A 7,500-nucleotide genomic window follows, 5' to 3' on the forward strand; every position below is an offset into this window, starting at 1 on the left:
AGCACCAGCTATCCTGAGGGAAACTTCGGAGGGAACCAGCTACTAGATGGTTCGATTAGTCTTTCGCCCCTATACCCAGCTCCGACGATCGATTTGCACGTCAGAATCGCTACGGACCTCCATCAGGGTTTCCCCTGACTTCGTCCTGGCCAGGCATAGTTCACCATCTTTCGGGTCCCAACGTGTACGCTCTAGGTGCGCCTCACCTCGCAATGAGGACGAGACGCCCCGGGAGTGCGGAGGCCGCCGCCCCGTGAAGGGCGGGGAAGCCCCATCCTCCCTCGGCCCGCGCAAGGCGAGACCTTCACTTTCATTACGCCTTTAGGTTTCGTACAGCCCAATGACTCGCGCACATGTTAGACTCCTTGGTCCGTGTTTCAAGACGGGTCGTGAAATTGTCCAAAGCTGAAGCGCCGCTGACGGGAGCGATTATTCCGCCCGAGAGCATCCCGAGCCAACAGCGGCGCGGGTCCGGGGCCGGGCCAGGTAGGTCCGTCATCCGGGAAGAACCGCGCGCGCTTGCCGGGAGCCCGAGCGCCCAAAGGGGCGAATCGACTCCTCCAGATATACCGCCGAGCAGCCAGCCAGGACACCGGGGCTCTGCCCAACAGACGCGAACCGAGGCCCGCGGAAGGACAGGCTGCGCACCCGGGCCGTAGGCCGGCACCCAGCGGGTCGCGACGTCCTACTAGGGGAGAAGTGCGGCCCACCGCACACCGGAACGGCCCCACCACGCGGCGAGTGGAAAGGCAACCGGACACGACCCCGCCGCGGATTGCTCCGCGCGGGCGGCCGGCCCCATCTGCCGAGGGCGGGGGCCAGTGGCCGGATGGGCGTGAATCTCACCCGTTCGACCTTTCGGACTTCTCACGTTTACCCCAGAACGGTTTCACGTACTTTTGAACTCTCTCTTCAAAGTTCTTTTCAACTTTCCCTCACGGTACTTGTTCGCTATCGGTCTCGTGGTCATATTTAGTCTCAGATGGAGTTTACCACCCACTTGGAGCTGCACTCTCAAGCAACCCGACTCGAAGGAGAGGTCCCGCCGACGCTCGCACCGGCCGCTACGGGCCTGGCACCCTCTACGGGCCGTGGCCTCATTCAAGTTGGACTTGGGCTCGGCGCGAGGCGTCGGGGTAGTGGACCCTCCCAAACACCACATGCCACGACAGGTGGCAGCCTGCGGGGTTCGGTGCTGGACTCTTCCCTGTTCGCTCGCCGCTACTGGGGGAATCCTTGTTAGTTTCTTTTCCTCCGCTTAGTAATATGCTTAAATTCAGCGGGTAGTCTCGCCTGCTCTGAGGTCGTTGTACGAGGTGTCGCACGCCACACCGCCAGCCGGCTGTGCACGCTACCGAGAAAGTACCGGTATGCGAACCGCCAGGCGACGGGCGCGCATCGCACGTTTAAGGAGACGCGGCCGGCCACACAGGCGACCACGACACTCCCACGTCTCCGAAGCGGGACAAACGCCGCGCGCTTCAGTATACGTAGCCGACCCTCAGCCAGACGTGGCCCGGGAACGGAATCCATGGACCGCAATGTGCGTTCGAAACGTCGATGTTCATGTGTCCTGCAGTTCACATGTCGACGCGCAATTTGCTGCGTTCTTCATCGACCCACGAGCCGAGTGATCCACCGTCCTGGGTGATCTTTTCCTTTTCAGTCTCCCACTGTCTCTTTCAAGACAGTAGCATTTGCGGGACTGAGGCGTCTGACGGCCCCTGTTCCACTATTTTTTTTTGTGTCCAACGGCCTCACAGCCGATGGGCGTCGTACGGCTCCACACCGGAGCGGACAGGCACTCGGGCGAACGTCATTCAAAACCGGCGCCAGGCGCCAGGTACCGCAGGCCAGCCGCTCCAGAGCTTCAGCGCTCGTACCACACAACAACAACACTTCCGCTAGTTTTGAGAGGCACGCGTGGTTCCGCACGCGGCGCACGGCCACTGCCGTACAGGTAGCGTGTTGCGCGACACGACACGACACGCACATCGAAAGACATGCAGTCTAGTCGGTAATGATCCTTCCGCAGGTTCACCTACGGAAACCTTGTTACGACTTTTACTTCCTCTAAATGATCAAGTTTGGTCATCTTTCCGGTAGCATCGGCAACGACAGAGTCGATGCCGCGTACCAGTCCGAAGACCTCACTAAATCATTCAATCGGTAGTAGCGACGGGCGGTGTGTACAAAGGGCAGGGACGTAATCAACGCGAGCTTATGACTCGCGCTTACTGGGAATTCCTCGTTCATGGGGAACAATTGCAAGCCCCAATCCCTAGCACGAAGGAGGTTCAGCGGGTTACCCCGACCTTTCGGCCTAGGAAGACACGCTGATTCCTTCAGTGTAGCGCGCGTGCGGCCCAGAACATCTAAGGGCATCACAGACCTGTTATTGCTCAATCTCGTGCGGCTAGAAGCCGCCTGTCCCTCTAAGAAGAAAAGTAATCGCTGACAGCACGAAGGATGTCACGCGACTAGTTAGCAGGCTAGAGTCTCGTTCGTTATCGGAATTAACCAGACAAATCGCTCCACCAACTAAGAACGGCCATGCACCACCACCCACCGAATCAAGAAAGAGCTATCAATCTGTCAATCCTTCCGGTGTCCGGGCCTGGTGAGGTTTCCCGTGTTGAGTCAAATTAAGCCGCAGGCTCCACTCCTGGTGGTGCCCTTCCGTCAATTCCTTTAAGTTTCAGCTTTGCAACCATACTTCCCCCGGAACCCAAAAGCTTTGGTTTCCCGGAGGCTGCCCGCCGAGTCATCGGAGGAACTGCGGCGGATCGCTGGCTGGCATCGTTTATGGTTAGAACTAGGGCGGTATCTGATCGCCTTCGAACCTCTAACTTTCGTTCTTGATTAATGAAAACATACTTGGCAAATGCTTTCGCTTCTGTTCGTCTTGCGACGATCCAAGAATTTCACCTCTAACGTCGCAATACGAATGCCCCCGCCTGTCCCTATTAATCATTACCTCGGGTTCCGAAAACCAACAAAATAGAACCGAGGTCCTATTCCATTATTCCATGCACACAGTATTCAGGCGGGCTTGCCTGCTTTAAGCACTCTAATTTGTTCAAAGTAAACGTGCCGGCCCACCGAGACACTCAACAAAGAGCACCCTGGTAGGATTTAAACGGGGTCCGCCTCGGGACGCGAAAGCACCCCTTCGGCTCGCCCCACCGGCAGGACGTCCCACGATACATGCCAGTTAAACACCGACGGGCGGTGAACCAACAGCGTGGGACACAAATCCAACTACGAGCTTTTTAACCGCAACAACTTTAATATACGCTATTGGAGCTGGAATTACCGCGGCTGCTGGCACCAGACTTGCCCTCCAATAGATACTCGTTAAAGGATTTAAAGTGTACTCATTCCGATTACGGGGCCTCGGATGAGTCCCGTATCGTTATTTTTCGTCACTACCTCCCCGTGCCGGGAGTGGGTAATTTGCGCGCCTGCTGCCTTCCTTGGATGTGGTAGCCGTTTCTCAGGCTCCCTCTCCGGAATCGAACCCTGATTCCCCGTTACCCGTTACAACCATGGTAGGCGCAGAACCTACCATCGACAGTTGATAAGGCAGACATTTGAAAGATGCGTCGCCGGTACGAGGACCGTGCGATCAGCCCAAAGTTATTCAGAGTCACCAAGGCAAACGGACCAGACAAGCCAATCCGATTGGTTTTGATCTAATAAAAGCGTCCCTTCCATCTCTGGTCGGGACTCTGTTTGCATGTATTAGCTCTAGAATTACCACAGTTATCCAAGTAACGTGGGTACGATCTAAGGAACCATAACTGATTTAATGAGCCATTCGCGGTTTCACCTTAATGCGGCTTGTACTGAGACATGCATGGCTTAATCTTTGAGACAAGCATATGACTACTGGCAGGATCAACCAGGGAGCTGCGTCAACTAGAGCTGAGCAGCCGGCCGCCCGGGAGTGTGTCCCGGGGGCCCGCGCGAACACGCAAGCGTCCGCTCAATTATTCTGCAAACAGGAGGAGGCCGAGCTCCCCTGCACGATACACCTCGAAACCCTCTCAGGTCCCGGCGGCGCGCAGCGCCGTCCTAGGTACTTGGTCGGTTTCGAGAGAGGCGCAATCGCCCGGAGTTAGGCGAGTAGACGGTTTTAGTGCGAACACCCTTGCTCCCAACTGAGCTTGCCGCTGCCGACAGAGGCCCGGGAGCGTGCTGTCGTGGCATTGCCGGCGGGAGACAACACGCGCCACCTATGGTGACCGGCAGCTCCAACGCCAGCGCCACACAAGGGCAAAGCCCCACTTGGGTGCAGAAGCGAACTCTCCCAGCACAGCGCACGCGCCAACACGTCCGCACAACTGCGATACAAACCACCTGCGAGAACCGCTGGGGCGACCGAGCAGCAGACGGCGTCGCGGCGCCGAGTGCCAGGCGGCGGCGCATCCTCAACGCACACAGTCCTCAATCAGACCAGCACACTGCAGATGTCCACCGCGCTTCGCACCGGGCTCGGCTGAACCAACTTTGGCCGCCAGGCGCCGCGTGCAGGGTGCGCCGCAGCGTAGCTGCGCCGCCTGCCGGGCCCGTCGGCTGGCGCTCCTGCCACTCGGCGCCCCCCACCAGCCGCCTGTTGCGCGTGCGCCCACGCAGCGCGCGGCCAACACGCCGGGCGGCCCCCCTTCACCGGCCGGGAACAGTCCCACCAAGCCACCGCCGCGTATCGCTTCATACCCACATGGGCCTAGTCACGTGTGTGGATGTGGCGGGTACCGCTGAAACAACCGGTTAATAGCTGTACCGATCGTCGCCATCACAGATTCACCTCCAGCGTGAACAACCGCTCAACAACGGATTTCCAGTTCATTTGCGTATCTTGGGCAGTAAACGTAGATGTCCACCTACATTTGCGAATTCAACAATTCTTGCATGCCAGGATGTCATGTGTCACGACACGCTACATCAGACCACATACACACTGCGACATGTGCAGAAGAGAACACGTGGAAGGTGGCCCGCGCACGTATGCGATGTCCCTTCCGCGATCCACTGTCAACCGGCATCTGCGGCATGTCCCAGATATGGAACGCGGTCCACCAGGGTAGCACTTTGTGTGAGGCAATACGACAAAGTCGGAATACACGCGTCACTACATCACACGGCTCACGCTGACCTGACCTGACTCACCGCACCACCACCCCCAGCCACCCAGGGTGACATACAATGCGTTCGTACGTTCCTCCCACACGCCTCTACGGCGTACCACAGTGCAACCTAGCTGTTATTGGGAGACGAGACAAGTAGCATCGAGCACAACATATGGAAATTGAGATTCGACACCGTTGGGCACAGCCAGCGTACGGTCACACGTATCACACTACTTCACTCTGTACGTAACGACCGATGATCGGTACAGCGTGTGGGTTACGCGTACGACATCAGCGGACAATGGACACAGACCATACCACGACGTACACTGAGGGCGTCGACATCTGAACGCAACTGAACAGCTGCGAGGCTCATTTAACACTCAAACGCCAGACCGACCAGCTTGAGAGGACGGAGACACAAAGAGAGGGGCAGAGGGGGGGGGGGCGATATAGTCCTATTGCAGTACAATTGACAGTGGATAGCGGGAATATGTGGAAAGTAAGCAACACTCGCAAGACATCTACATGAGGATAACAACGACACCAGAGATTCCGAGCAGTGAACTATGTTAGGCAAAGGGACAACGTGGGTTAGGTTAAGGGACAACGTGGGTTAGGTTAAGGGACAACGTGGGTTAGGTTAAGGGACAACGTGGGTTAGGTTAAGGGACAACGTGGGTTAGGTTAAGGGACAACGTGGGTTAGGTTAAGGGACAACGTGGGTTAGGTTAAGGGACAACGTGGGTTAGGTTAAGGGACAACGTGGGTTAGGTTAAGGGACAACGTGGGTTAGGTTAAGGGACAACGACACTAGATCGCGTGTTGGGACAACGTGGGTTAGGTTAAGGGACAACGTGGGTTAGGTTAAGGGACAACGTGGGTTAGGTTAAGGGACAACGTGGGTTAGGTTAAGGGACAACGTGGGTTAGGTTAAGGGACAACGTGGGTTAGGTTAAGGGACAACGTGGGTTAAGGGGACAACGTGGGTTAGGTTAAGGGACAACGTGGGTTAGGTTAAGGGACAAATTGAGTTAGGTTAAGGGACAAATTGAGTTAGGTTAAGGGACAAATTGAGTTAGGTTAAGGGACAAATTGAGTTAGGTTAAGGGACAAATTGAGTTAGGTTAAGGGACAAATTGAGTTAGGTTAAGGGACAAATTGAGTTAGGTTAAGGGACAAATTGAGTTAGGTTAAGGGACAAATTGAGTTTGGTTAAGGGACAACGTGGGTTAGGTTAAGGGACAAATTGAGTTAGGTTAAGGGACAAATTGAGTTAGGTTAAGGGACAAATTGAGTTAGGTTAAGGGACAAATTGAGTTAGGTTAAGGGACAAATTGAGTTAGGTTAAGGGACAAATTGAGTTAGGTTAAGGGACAAATTGAGTTAGGTTAAGGGACAAATTGAGTTAGGTTAAGGGACAAATTGAGTTAGGTTAAGGGACAAATTGAGTTAGGTTAAGGGACAAATTGAGTTAGGTTAAGGGACAAATTGAGTTAGGTTAAGGGACAAATTGAGTTAGGTTAAGGGATAATCTGGTACAAACCACAGTTAGGTTAAAGCGATAATCTGGTACAGCCACAGTTAGGTTAAGCGATAATCTGGTACAGCCACAGTTAGGTTAAGCGATAATCTGGTACAGCACAGTTAGGTTAAGCGATAATCTGGTACAGCCACAGTTAGGTTAAGCGATAATCTGGTACAGCCACAGTTAGGTTAAGCGATAATCTGGTACAGCCACAGTTAGGTTAAGCGATAATCTGGTAAAACCACAGTTAGGTTAAGCGATAAAGTTGGTTAAATTTGGTATTGTGTGGGAAGGGGGCAGAGAGGGGGGGGGGGTGGATAGTGGTGGCAGTACGCGGATGCCTGAGTCACCGTCAGATACGTCACGTCGGTTCGATGCTTGTAGCAAGAGGCTGGCGGGTCTGTGTCTCTCACTTCTGCAATTTTTCATGTGGTATAACACGAGGGCGAGTGGTGATATTTGGTGCCCCTCTGTGTAGGATGTGTGTTGGTGGTGTTGGTTTATCTGAGCAATGGTAGTTGTCGGAGGAGTGTGGTATTGTGCTTTTATAGGTGGACCTACTGGTCTGGTTATCATAGTGTCGACGGTGCAATGTGGCAGAGAGGGTGCACTCGACATTGTCGCATTCCAGATGTTTACGTATTGTGTGTCTCCGTTGCAGGCCGAGAGTAGTGCATGTTCGAGTGTCTGGCTGACGTGCGATTCACGTTGTGTGCCCAGTCTTACAGCACGTATAGGGACATTCGCATAAATCATCTATATGTGGCCTTGCATCATTTACTAAGCAGTGCCGTGAGACGACCGAACTATTAGGAAAGTACTGATGTACCGCATAATGTT

At 54.6% G+C, this 7,500-nt stretch overlaps 3 non-coding genes across 3 annotated transcripts in view; all 3 read right to left on the minus strand.

Annotated features, from left to right (window-relative positions):
• The window catches only part of LOC126315143 (large subunit ribosomal RNA), a 4,222-nt gene extending 2,915 nt beyond the window's left edge, over positions 1-1,307 (minus strand). The window contains exon 1 of the ribosomal RNA XR_007555872.1: positions 1-1,307. This exon is cut by the window's left edge and continues 2,915 nt beyond it. This is a non-coding gene — a ribosomal RNA (large subunit ribosomal RNA).
• Positions 1,308-1,495: 188 nt separating this feature from the next.
• On the minus strand, positions 1,496-1,650 carry LOC126315170 (5.8S ribosomal RNA). The gene has a single exon (XR_007555892.1). It is a non-coding gene; the product is annotated as a 5.8S ribosomal RNA (ribosomal RNA).
• Positions 1,651-2,018: 368 nt separating this feature from the next.
• Positions 2,019-3,911, minus strand: LOC126315185 (small subunit ribosomal RNA). The gene has a single exon (XR_007555906.1). It is a non-coding gene; the product is annotated as a small subunit ribosomal RNA (ribosomal RNA).
• Positions 3,912-7,500: the final 3,589 nt, after the last annotated feature.

Source organism: Schistocerca gregaria, unplaced genomic scaffold (assembly GCF_023897955.1).
Source record: "Schistocerca gregaria isolate iqSchGreg1 unplaced genomic scaffold, iqSchGreg1.2 ptg000565l, whole genome shotgun sequence".
NCBI lineage: Eukaryota > Metazoa > Arthropoda > Insecta > Orthoptera > Acrididae > Schistocerca > Schistocerca gregaria.